Source organism: Amblyomma maculatum, chromosome 1, assembly GCF_055883805.1.
Source record: "Amblyomma maculatum isolate TAMU_Amacu chromosome 1, ASM5588380v1, whole genome shotgun sequence".
In the NCBI taxonomy this organism is placed as follows: Eukaryota; Metazoa; Arthropoda; class Arachnida; order Ixodida; family Ixodidae; genus Amblyomma; species Amblyomma maculatum.
The window spans coordinates 238,279,051-238,291,339 of NC_139344.1; the positions used below are offsets into that span (position 1 = coordinate 238,279,051).

At 49.7% G+C, this 12,289-nt stretch overlaps 1 pseudogene; it reads right to left on the bottom strand.

Annotated features, from left to right (window-relative positions):
* The window catches only part of LOC146205995 (uncharacterized), a 60,920-nt pseudogene that overhangs the window by 11,523 nt on the left and 37,108 nt on the right, over positions 1-12,289 (bottom strand).

Sequence of the window (12,289 nt, forward strand, 5' to 3'; positions counted from 1 at the left end):
AGGTTGCGTGATGTCACATTTTGACGTCAACCTAATTGACTAATTTAAATAACAATTGTAATATTTGATACATTGAAATTAGGCGCCAAGCCAATCGCGAATGAGACCGTTTTTGCCATTACTTTTTCATTTTATGCCTCTAATTATTAACCTAATTAACCGAATGGCCTAATCATTTTTTCGCCCACAACATTACATCACGCTGTATCGATTCACACTACTCATTAACCTCTACGACTTCTCAATTACTCACAACTGCTGCGGTCACGATTTTGCAAATTGCGCGCCAATCCCTTCCTATACCCTTTTCCGGCTCTACTTTCGGTTGCGTGACGTCACATCATATTCGTCACATCAATTCACCTCTTGTTTATTCATTTTAGTCTTTGGTATTTTTAAGTTGCGTGCCAAACCCTTCCTGCGTCCTTTTTCTGCTCTACTTCCGTTTGCGTGAGGTCACATACTTGACGTCACCTTTATTGACTGATTTAATTATATTTAGGTATGTGATACATTCAAATGTTGTCCCTAGCTAATTTGACCATTTTCGCCTTTACTTTCTCATTTTTTTGCCTCTAAATAATTACTTATTTAACTTATTACCCTACTTTTTTTCGCTCGCAGTACGTCTACCTCTATAGATTGACACCACTCGTTAATCTCTACGACTTTTAAATAACTCACAGCTGCTGCGGACACGATTTTGCGTGTTTTGCCTCTATTATTAACCTAATTAGTTTACTGACCTCATTATTTTGGACACAATATTACGTCACCCTCTATCGATTGACACCACTCATTAACCTCTACCACTTCGCAATTACAACTACTGTGGACAACTTTTACATTTTTTGCCTATAATTAATTACCTGATTAACTTATTGCCTAATTATTCTTTCCGCACCAACATTACGGTAGCCTCTGTTGATTGATACCACTCATTAACCTCTACCTCTTCTCTACTTGCAACTGCTGCAGACACAGTCTGCGGACATGGTCTGCGGACAGAAATCTTCGAACATAGCGAGGTAACGCTCTCGCGTTAATAACGTCATGAAGCAAAAACCACTGATCGCAGGGCAGCGCAGCTGCCCAGCACCATCATCCCCTTTCCTCTATTTTAGGTGGACTGGTTCGTACTCTGCAGCGATGTCCCTTCGATCCGGGCAATAGGGCAAATACCTGAAAGCACTGTGTATTGAAGACGCGAAAGAACGTCGCTAAACCGCCTATTGTTGACCGCAACACTCGTACAGGGATAAGTAGAATAGGCTACAGAAACCCAGGTTTGTTCTATGGCCACGTCAGCTTACGGCGACTCGAAACTCGTCCGCCTGGGAGTCGATCTCATGCGGCAAGGACCGTTGTTTTCGTCTGCGTTGCGCATAACGTAGCCGGCTGCGGGCCGTACGGGGCGTACCTGGCTCGGGTGGCTCAGAGTGCACCAGATTCTCAGCATGTCTTTGATGTCCACCTCCGGGAGGCAGATGGGTGACGGGCTACGATCGCCAGCCGGGTCCGCTCGCTGCTGCTGCTCACTCGCCATGGATGACGCTCTTTGGAGCGATGTTCCTGTGTCTGACGCAGTCGCCGACTCGTTCATCTCGTAGCCACCAGCGATCAGGAACTCTTGTTGCTGTAGGCCTCTGGAAAAAATGGCTTCGCAGACCCCGTCTTCTTCCTCCTCTTTGTCGGGGAAGCGCTCGCCAGTCTGCCAACGGCTCACGTGCTGCTGCAACTTGCCGCGAGAGGCAACCGCTCTCAGCGGAAGTGACTGGCGCAACTTCAGGCCCCTTTATTGTGAAACTCTCAAGACACAGGGAAATAAATGGGAGAGAAATGAAATACCGAACCAGATGCTATCGCAGGTAAAACCAATTAAATATAAACGAAAAGAGGAAGACGCCGAACAGAATAATTAGGAAAGGTCAATTAGAAGAAAAAGAAATCAAAAGCGCACAAATGACCCCACTGTGGGTATGAGCCATTGGCACCGAGGAAGAAGAGGACCGCGGAAAAAAGTGTTTTTAGTGCAGAGAAGCCTCTTCAAGGGCCCATGACACCAATTTTAAAATATTAACAGTGTAGTACATCTTATTCCTGATGTGGCAAGAACTAAACTTCAAAGCTTCAACCCTATCGGAGCTGCGCAGATATTTTTCAAACTACAGTATTTTTTTTTCTTTGCGGCAACCGCTGGCCGATCTGACCACCGGCGTAGCCGGTTACGACATAAACCGATGCCGCGTCGCTTTCTGCATGTTCTGTGCACGAGTTACACGCTATAGTTGCGCGCAGCCGATTTACCGGACCAAATAGTAATCATGCCGCTAACCGAGGTTACCGCAAACTGATTTTCGATCTCTGTTAGCGCTTTTGCGCCGCATATGAGCTGGCCCGCTCGAACAACGTATACACTGCACTCTGATACACGTCTCAAAAGGAACACGTAATATGCGTACAGGACCGACCTGCGCTTTTGTAGTCTTCGAGTAGCGCCCGACAGCGCAGCTGCGTATAATGTATATATAAGGTGCGGCACGCTCCATCGAGGTACCGAACACCCCGTCCCTTCTTAGCTGCATCGATCGTTTAGTTGCTCGTTGTTAGGCCCATGTCTCGCCTCAACCGCGTCATGAAACTATAAATTAAGCTCATGAGGCTTGCAGAACAGGATGCCGTAAGCTTACAGCAATGGTGCCGCCCACGAGCGCTGCTGACGACGGCGCTCTGGCCGTCTACTTCTCCATAATCGTCGCTAGGCCTACATTGCTTAGCATGGAAGCCACAGCGGACGCCATTTTGTAAGTGATCAGCGAGACGTTTTATTAAAAGGGTCACTCAATCATGAAACTTCCTGTCAACCCCATTGTTTTGTAGTGAAGAAAATTATTTTCGTCGATGTTTTAGCAGCAGAGCATGAGTATAAAACATAGCCACCACATCGGCGGAAGAAAAACTCCAAACGTATATGGGTGAACATTTCTCAAAAAGGATTTATGTTTTTAAATTCCCCTTCCCGGGTCCTAAAATTATTACGAGAAAATTAAATTTCAGCACGCTTTTCTAACACTGGCGCAGGAGATCTGCCGTATCGCTGGCGCGGACGGCTTGCGGAAGGCTCGATGGGCACGGCCGGCGTGGCGTTGTTTCCGGCGGCGGGGACAGGGCTGCCGCGGACGATGGCGGCGGTCGCGCTGAAGGTGGGTGTGTGGCAAGAACTAAATCGTGATTCACTACAGTCTGTGTTCAGTTTTCAGAAACATGCTTAGTACACTCATTGGGAGTCATGCTGGTTTTGAGCAAGCGCGAACACGTACAGGGCTGTGTTCGCGCATATACACCGTTTTACCGAGAGCAAGCAGAAGAGGAGGAAAATACTCTCTAACCAAATTCATTGCACTGGCCCACTATTGCCAGTACCGAGTGAACTGTGCAGCGCACGCTTCATGCATAGCAGAGTGGCTTTGCACCTCGATATATTGTCATTTGAGAGACCTAAACACCTTTACTATCACTCCTTTTTAGTGGTAATGCCATCGGGACAGCAATGCGTGTTTATGGACTGCACAAACAATCAAAGAAATCGCAAGATGATTGCCGAGGACCTATGCGGGAAGCATGCAAGGCCGAGTGCGGCTGTGATATGTTTCTGCTTCACCGCTTTACAGTCCATCCTGATTTAATTCGCCTATGAACGTTTTGTGTAAGCCACGCAGAATTAGTACCAATGACGGACTCACGAATATGATGCCCATTTTACTTCCTCCGCTGTAGTAAACACGCGCGCCGGGCAGGCCGTGCCTCCCGATAGCCCTCCGCGCCAACGATACTATCGGCGGATCTCTTCCGCCAGCGCCAGAAGAGCGTGCTAAAATCGGTTCTTCACTTAAATAATAAGCCGACAACAACAACAACAAAAAAAAAAACAAGAACTTCCTTGTAGATCTCTGATCCATACCGCGTTGTTAGTAATTTCAATACGAACAAGTTTCTCAACACAGCCTGCTACAGCCTCTGGTGCGGCGCGCGTGGCTCATCGTCTGCAGGCTGGCTCCGCTGATATGATGTCACCGAAATTTACTCTTTCTTTTACTGATACAATGGGATCGGCAGTGAGGCAGTTCGACGAGAGACAGTTTACTCTAGCGCTGAGTAATTACAAAGCACCGTCGGATGTGCCTTCGATGCGAAACAATTAAGGCCTAGCGACGGCTAGGGAGAAGTACTTGGCGAGAGTGTCGTCGTCCGCCGCACCGGCAGGCGCACCGCCTTCCTAAGCGCTGCGGCACGTGCTGCGAATTTGTCGTCTTCGTTAATGGTGCAGCTGAGAGCGCACGTTTTTCGACGTTTTGCTCAACAATACGTCGTGCAAATGATGCCGCTACTACAGGACGGGGATACGAAGTTGCTGCGCCGCCGGACGTACAGCGTGATCAAATCCTAGCTATATAACACGGCCACTGCACTCAAAGCATCATTGCGCCCGACTCGGCCATTCCATAAAGCTAGGCGGCAGGCCATGCGAAGGATCACCTCCGCGTCCCACTGTGCATATGTCGCTTTGCTTCGATAAGCGCCTGTATCCGACGCAATGCTGTTTTGAAAGCAGTGACCGTGTTATAGCTAGAAGTGGATCACCATATACGTACCTGGGTAAAAACGTCGACGGTTGGAGCTTTAGACACTACTTTTTTTTATGTGCTGTTCTTGAACCGTGGTGTAACTTGAAAGTATACCTCGTTGAAGCAGGACAGCTCGATTGTATGCTGTTCTCACTTGGTAGCCGGCGCATCACAGAAACGCATGCATTCGCCAAGCTCGGTATACGTGATAGCAGCGGTTAGCGGCATAACCTCGGTGAACGCTGCCCGTGCCTTTAATGCGAAATGAAAGCAGTGCAACATCGAATATAAATATGCACGGTCGAGAGGAAATACATGACATAAAATGGGTCGTACTTCAAGTTAAATTAATGCGGCGATGACTGGGAAATCATCTTTCGCAGTATGTGTATTCCGCGTTCGATAGCTGCCCGTGCGGTTCATTTGCTGTGTGTTTGTGTGTACAGTAACCATTGCGAATATAAAATATAAATTAATGTACGTGTATCGTCAAAGATACAATAGGTACATCCTCACAGTTATCTCTGACGAGTTCGGCGTGCGGAAGCGGAGCGCAGTCCTTCGCAGTCGCCACGGCCGTTAGTGCTGTTTCCAACAGCTGCCGTCATGCCAAACGGATTGTATACGGTTTGCTGGCGCGCTCAAATAAAACACAAAATAGTACCAAGGTGTAGGATAGCTTTCACAAACACCGCGAAACAGCACTTTTATACGGCCGCACCGCGGCATCAACAGGCACAGCACAGAATTCAAGATGGCGTCAGGAGGAGCCGGAGCGGACTTTCGCAGTTTGGCTCATACGGGGCGCCACCATAAAACTAAGATGGCTGCGCCCAGGCATCGAAACTAAAATCGTATTGACTTAGGCAGAACCACTATGTTCAGACAGATCCAAGCCTGCATAGGAAGATCCTGGGGCCCTATTCTCGACACACATGGCTGCAGTTCGGCGCCATTTTTGTTCTCTGATTGTTTCGCAGAACAGTCACGTGTTTCAAATTTGTGGCGCGAAATTTTGGTGTGTCTAATTAGTTGTTGTTGTTATGAACTTTATTTTCCACCGATGTAGGAGGCCCCCTACTCCCCGCCCCCGGCACGCAGGCCTATGGGACGGAGGCCGGGGCCTCCGCGACTAAAGACAGGCGAAGCGACAGTGTTTCTTCGCGACTTCAGCCGCGAGGCGGACAGCTTGCTGCTGGTTGGCGGGGGACTCGCTCCGCAGTAGCAGTTCCCAGGCTTCTCTACTATTTATGTTTTCCTTGGCGCCAGGGGAATCAAGGCATTGCTAGATTATGGATCCAGAGTACCCCTTTCTCCGCAGGTTTCGCATTTATCGTCCGCCTTTTCCTCTACTTGCGCGTGGAAAAGCTAGACGGGACTTGGGAAATTCCCAGCTTGCAGGCGCCGCCAAGCGACGGCTGCCTTGTTAGTTAGCGTTCGGTCCGGTGGTGGCAGGGACCTTCTGCTAAGTCGGTAGTGTTCTAAAATTTCCTTATAAGTTTGCAGCCTATCGTCCATCCCATCGCAATCAGGCGGCTCTACGGCTGCCCGGAAGTAGAGAGCTCGGGCTAGCTCGTGCGCCGCCTCGTTGCCGGGGACGGACTAGTGCGCGAGGGTCCAAATATTTCGAATCTTTCTTTCAAGTTTTCCTTTCTCTAATATTTTGGCTGCCTCCTTCGAGACCCTCCCTTTTCCAAAGTTCCAGACAGCTGTTTTGCTGTCACTAATAACTATGCTGGCTTCCGTTCCAACGCAAGCGAGCGCTATTGCAATTTTTCAGCAGTGTCGAATTAGCTTTTTGCGGTGACGTAAGAATGACGCGAGCGTGAAAACGGATTTTTAGCAGCGGTATTCATGATGCATGGAGGGTATATATAAGTAACTGTGGAGGGAAAACAGAGGTATATATGACAGAAAGGGAAGCACTTATTACGCTTGCATTACGAATGGGCTGAAATGAACCACCCATTGTCAAGAGCCGACTCCTGAAATCTGATTGGCTGACGTTGTGTGGCGGAAAATACGTCAAACATAAACATTTATTGATGACGTCAAAATGACGTTTCATTACGTAAAGGATGTTCTGTCATTGCTGTAAATGACCTAAGTTGGGCTATAGTGCCTAGAATATACTGACTAGTGTGTCGAGCGCGCCGGCTGGGATGGCTCGAACAGCAATGAAAGCCGCCGGCGGCCGCATAGCGGCGCTGTGGTGCGAGAGGGTGCGAGCCGGTTTCTCGCGCACATTGCGCCGCGCTGCTGAGAGTTGGAAAGGGAGCTGCGCGTTGCTTTGGCTCACGTTTAATACTTTGTTTTTAACGCTCTTTCAGGAGCTTAGGATTGATATAACGTTTTAACGTGCTAATGTTAATATCGAATTGCTTTGTGCAGATTGCTCGAACTTGAAAGCTCAATCGGTACGTGAGCCACACGCTAACCAGGTAAACGCACATGAGAGCTTTCGCGTTTGGAGGAATTCAAACTCAAAGAATACAAGTCACGAAACACAGATTCGGTTTAATAGAACGAAGGCAGCATGTTTAATCAAAGGTGACAATGCGAGTGGAAGGCAATGCTGGCATGTTCTTCCCACTTGTCCAGATATCCTAAAAAGTCTTCCAAGAAACGCATGGGCTACCCGGCTTAAGTGCACGCTTGGTTATCCTGGAGTTCATTACTCGTATCAGGCGATTGATTAGCTTGACGAAGTCTTCTGTTGGTTGCACCCAAGTGTATATAGTCTCCACATCCCGCCGGTGCAAAAAAAGTCCTTTAATAACCTCATCTCCAAAAAGTTGGAATGCAAGGTCAACCTTCATCTTTTCAAAGTTATTGGGTCTTAAGCATAAGCTAGGCTGTCATCCACGGAAGGTATCCGCCTCCATGTAACCGGAATGAGAATGTCCTCAAACGGATGACGGCCTCCGTGGTGGTGTCTGCAGTGTAGCCTGGCTGCTACTCTGTTCACCCGCAATGCCCGATTCACTGGAGCCGGAGGAGTCGTTGCAGTCTTGAAAGCCAGCTTCGAGAAAACAGGAGCCCTCGTTGATTTCCGAGCCCGAATCGCCGGGTCCAGTCCCTGCGTCCCGCTTATGGCGTTTACGAGCTGGTTGCTGCTCGCATATGTTTCTTTCCTTCCTTTTTGGTGCCGTCTTGGGCACAAGGTGTGGAGGGTATAATGTTAATGTTTTGAAAATAACGATGTTCATATAACCATCTTCTACATGCTTTTGTTTCGCACCCCAGTTATGTAACCCCCCTCACATAATACTCCAATCGGAGCCCGTGAGGTATTTGAATAAAAAAAATTAATAAAAAAAAACAGCAGAACACAAACGAGGAACCTTTACTTACAGCGGCTAATTAAGGTACATCGCGGCCTGCGATTGCACAAGGTTTTGCTGAAGTCACCATCTTTTGAATGAAGAAGCTGACGAGGTTTTTTTTTTTTTTTTTTTTTTTTTTATCAGATACACAATATGCACGAGATGCGGCAGGTTATAATCGCGATGAAGCTCGTTGGTAATGCCGCGCTTACGGTGAAACATGCGCCTAATATATAACTGCATCCATATGATATATGTGTAGCGCAAAAGGACAATCGAGGGACACAGAAAAGGTACACAACACGTACAGGTGTTGTCTGTAGCGCCTGATTGTGTACACTCTGTGCTACACACTGCTATGGAGCACCGTTACCGACTCGCCCAGGTTTGCATCCTTGTGAATATAACTGCATGCTCTAAAAATGTGTCTCGCCAACAAAAGCAGTTGCCGTTTACCTTCCGTCATTTCTATCGATGCTTCGTTTCCATTGTACAGAATGCGTACTTACGTAGCATCGGATAGCGCAGTAATACGTACGCTCCTTGTTCTAGCGGTAGCCCCGTTTGCCAAAAAAGCAAGTCTTCTCTGTGCACCACCGCTTTCTCTTTGGCATTTTACTCTGCAGTCTAGTGAGAGGCACTGGGGAAACAACAATCGGGAACCGTGCTTCTCCACTGGCGACACAGTAAAAAAAGAAGGGATACAGGCGAGCACAGAACGCGCGCACAAAACGAGAAAAAAAAACCGATGCAATCGTCGCCGAGCAGGTGGAAGTGCGGAACGACTCGCATGAGCAAACACCTACACCGTAAATAAACTACTGCACCTTCGTGAAAGCAAAAGACGCGCAGAAGCAGGTTTAACACGCACGCACAACACCAACAGATTGCCGTATTCTTATTCTGAAGAGAGAAAACTGCGTCGTCTGCTCAGGCGGCACCCTCCCGACAAGCAGCGCCCTCTGCCGCTAACGATTGGCTTTCATTGCAAATAGCGCCATCCTCGCCCATAGGGAAGCGCGGGCGCTCGTCACACTAGCCAGTATATTCTAGGTACTATAGTTGGGCGCGGAATTTGGGCTACTCGAGGCGGACGGGAAACAAACGTGGCGAATTCGACGTGCAATGTAGGCGGCTGTTAACTCACCGCAGTTTGGTACAGATTTTGGTGGGTTGTTAAGTAAGCTGACACATCTTTTGTAATTGCAGAAAGCACTGAAACGACGTTATAAGGGAAATTATCAGCTGCGTCATCTTTTAGAAGATTAATAATGAAGACGCAGATTTACAGAGTGTTGTACCTACCCTCCCGTTGCAAATGCTTTGCTCTCATAGAGAAACCATCGATCCGCGTCGTCGTTGCCCAGCGCAGCAATGCGGCCCGCTAACTCAAGCGCTTAATCTGCGCGAGACGAGGCATTTTAGAGAGCAACAGAAGGGGAAGTTGGGCAAGTTGTAGGTTGTTGATGATGGTTTCGTGGGCGCTGTTTAACACAGAGACAAAAAAAGAAGAAGAGAAATAAAGGCACCAGTTCTGTGTTTTCTTCTCTTTATTTCTGTGTTAAACAGCGTCCACCAAACCATCATGAATCTCAAAGAGCACCACGGTACCTTCTAATTATCTGTCTGATTGGTTCGTGAGTACAACCTGAGTGGTCATATGATTCGATGGTTGTGCAGGAACAGCGACAGGCAGCGAGGGATCACCAAAGACTTTCTTAAACGTTGGCCCTAAACACTGCCCTTTTTACCTTGCATTATTCACTCACTGCAATGTTAATGAATTGAACAGCCTTTCTACGATGAGCAAAGCAAGCAAAAATACTCACAGCTTCTATTTTAATAAAGAAATGTATGTTTCATGTACATGGCACATGTTCGCTTGCCATATGTGATGTGTTTCGTATATAAAGTTTTCTTTTAATATGCATGCGGGCTCACCATTTGCTTGTTTTTTAGAAAGAAATAAGTACTCCGGAGCACGTTATGACGGTACGCTCTAATCATATGATGTAGTTGAGTGACATTTTGTGTTGATTCCTTTTTTTTAATACACCCTCAAAATATTCTCACTTTATTGATTTGCATTTTACCGTTTCGACAGTAAGGAATACGCGCGCGCGGAGCCGCCCTAGCTTCATACCATGATTGGTTGGTTGGTTGGGAACTTTGGGATATTCACGGGGGGGGGGGGGGGGGAGGGGGGGGAACCGGACACGGGTTATGCCGGCCTAATGTCGCGGCGGCACTCTTGGTGTCCGGGGGATGGGGAAGTGGGATGTTGGGAGGGGTGGGGGGGGGGAGATCGTCTTGTCGTCGTGGCCCGCACCAAGCAAACAGCCCGATGAGCGTCGGCAGGTCGGTGGTCCGGTGCGCAGCCTCCGGTGCAGCAGCGCTTGCGGGTGGTCCAGGCGAGGCCTGGTACTGCGCCTCTGCGAGGCACAGGAAGGACTGCTAGTTACAGCAGGACACCACGGCGATTGGGGCAACCGCCGCAGCAGGGGAGACCGCGATAGACTGCTGCCAAGGCAGCAGTGCGGCGGGTGGCGCTGTGGAGACCGTCCGTAGACAGCGCGCCGAGGCCCGCGAGCAGGGAGCCCACGGGAAACTGTGTCGCTCGAGAATCCGGGCGGCAGCAGGGAGGACCGCTGATTTACCTCTGCCGTGGCAGAGGTGCGGCGGTTGACGCTGAAGAAACCGCTGGCAAGGCGGCGCGTCGAGGGCCGTGAGCACAAGACCCACGGGAATGCTGGCGAAGCAGCGGGGAAACCGCAGAAGCGGCAGGGGACGCGGGTGCGTCAGGGCCCGCGGACCGTGAAGTCCGCGGGAGACTGGCAGTGGCCAGCAGGGATGCGCCCACGGAGGAGCTGCAGTGGGCCGCCGCAGTAGCCATGAGCCCGGTCCAAAGCAAGGGCGCGCCGCAAACGTGGAGGCAACGAGGGGAGTGCCGCGGGGAAATCCAGGTCACCGGCACAGCACTGGGTCGACGCCTCGAGGGCGGAAGGGGCACACTGTGAGGGTCCGGTGATCCTGGAGTCGGTTGCAGCACTGGGTCGCACCTCTCACGCAGCAGCTACGAGGTGCGCGAAGGAAGTCACGGGTCCGGGGCACTACGGCAGCAGGAAGGTTGGCAGAAGCCAGCGATATGGGGACGATGACCCAGGGAATGTGCACCAGCGGGCTGGAGCAGGGAGGACTGAACCCCCGAAGGGGGCGAACAGGACGCACGAATGCGTGAGGGTCGGTCAAGGCTGACGAGAGCGCGGCGAGAGCGGGAACGCACGAGCTCGGCGGAGCGAGCGCCGCACGCACCCGCTCTCGCCGAGCTCTGAGAGGCGACTGACGCGGAACGCGCCTAGTCGAAGGGGAGCGAAAGACGCGTGTCCGTTCCCCTCGAAGATCCGAAGGAGACTGCCACCATGATTTCCTCAATCATCTTTCGCTTTCTTTTCTTATTGTCCGTTTATCCCCCTCTGCACGTGTACGGTAAGCTGAGAATCGCCTAATTAACCTTCCTGCTATTCAGTTCTGTTTTGTTCTCTTTCTCGGATATCTTTTGCGTTTCGCAAGAGCTTATCGCACGCCAGCGCATGAAAATTTAACCGACTAGGAGTGAGGCCTAGCGTATGCCTTCTACGTCGTGTGTGTGTGGAACACACTTTCTTTTTTTTTTTTTTGCGAAGTTTATTGCCTCAGGGCATAAGAGGAATGTCATGATGGATGAGGGATGTGGTCAAATAAATGAAAAAAGGTTGGCTGATGCAATGAAGTCGAGGAGTGTACGATGATGCGGTCCCAGTGTCCAAGCAGCATATGACTCCGGATTATGGGGGGAGAGGCCAGCTGCCACCAGGTGTCACCCGTTAATAATTAAGGGGGTATTATTAACGATGCGCCCTTAACGGTGCGCACACTCCCAGACACCCTTTGAGTGAGTGGGGGTAGCTGTTCCGGTCGCAAAGGAGATGCCCTCGACCTGCGTGGCAAGCTCAGCCGGAAATCAACTACCTTGTGGTGACAGAAGGGGGTGGTCGTTTGGTGCCCAGCGGTCGCCGGTTCAAACCAGAGAAAGGATCGGAGTCAGAAGTAACAAACAAAACACAATTTATGCACAGCAAGAGACGATACAAAGGAATACACAAGATCACTTGAAATACATAGACGAGAGGTTCACAGAATACAAACGCTAAGCATGCAATTACACAGGTATCCAATAACGTAGAGGCTTTACAATAGATCAAACACGAGAGAGTTACATAAACAAACACCAAATTGTTCACCGGGCACTGTTGCAGTCCGACGCCTCAAGAGTCACGATGTGGCCGCCATACGAGACGA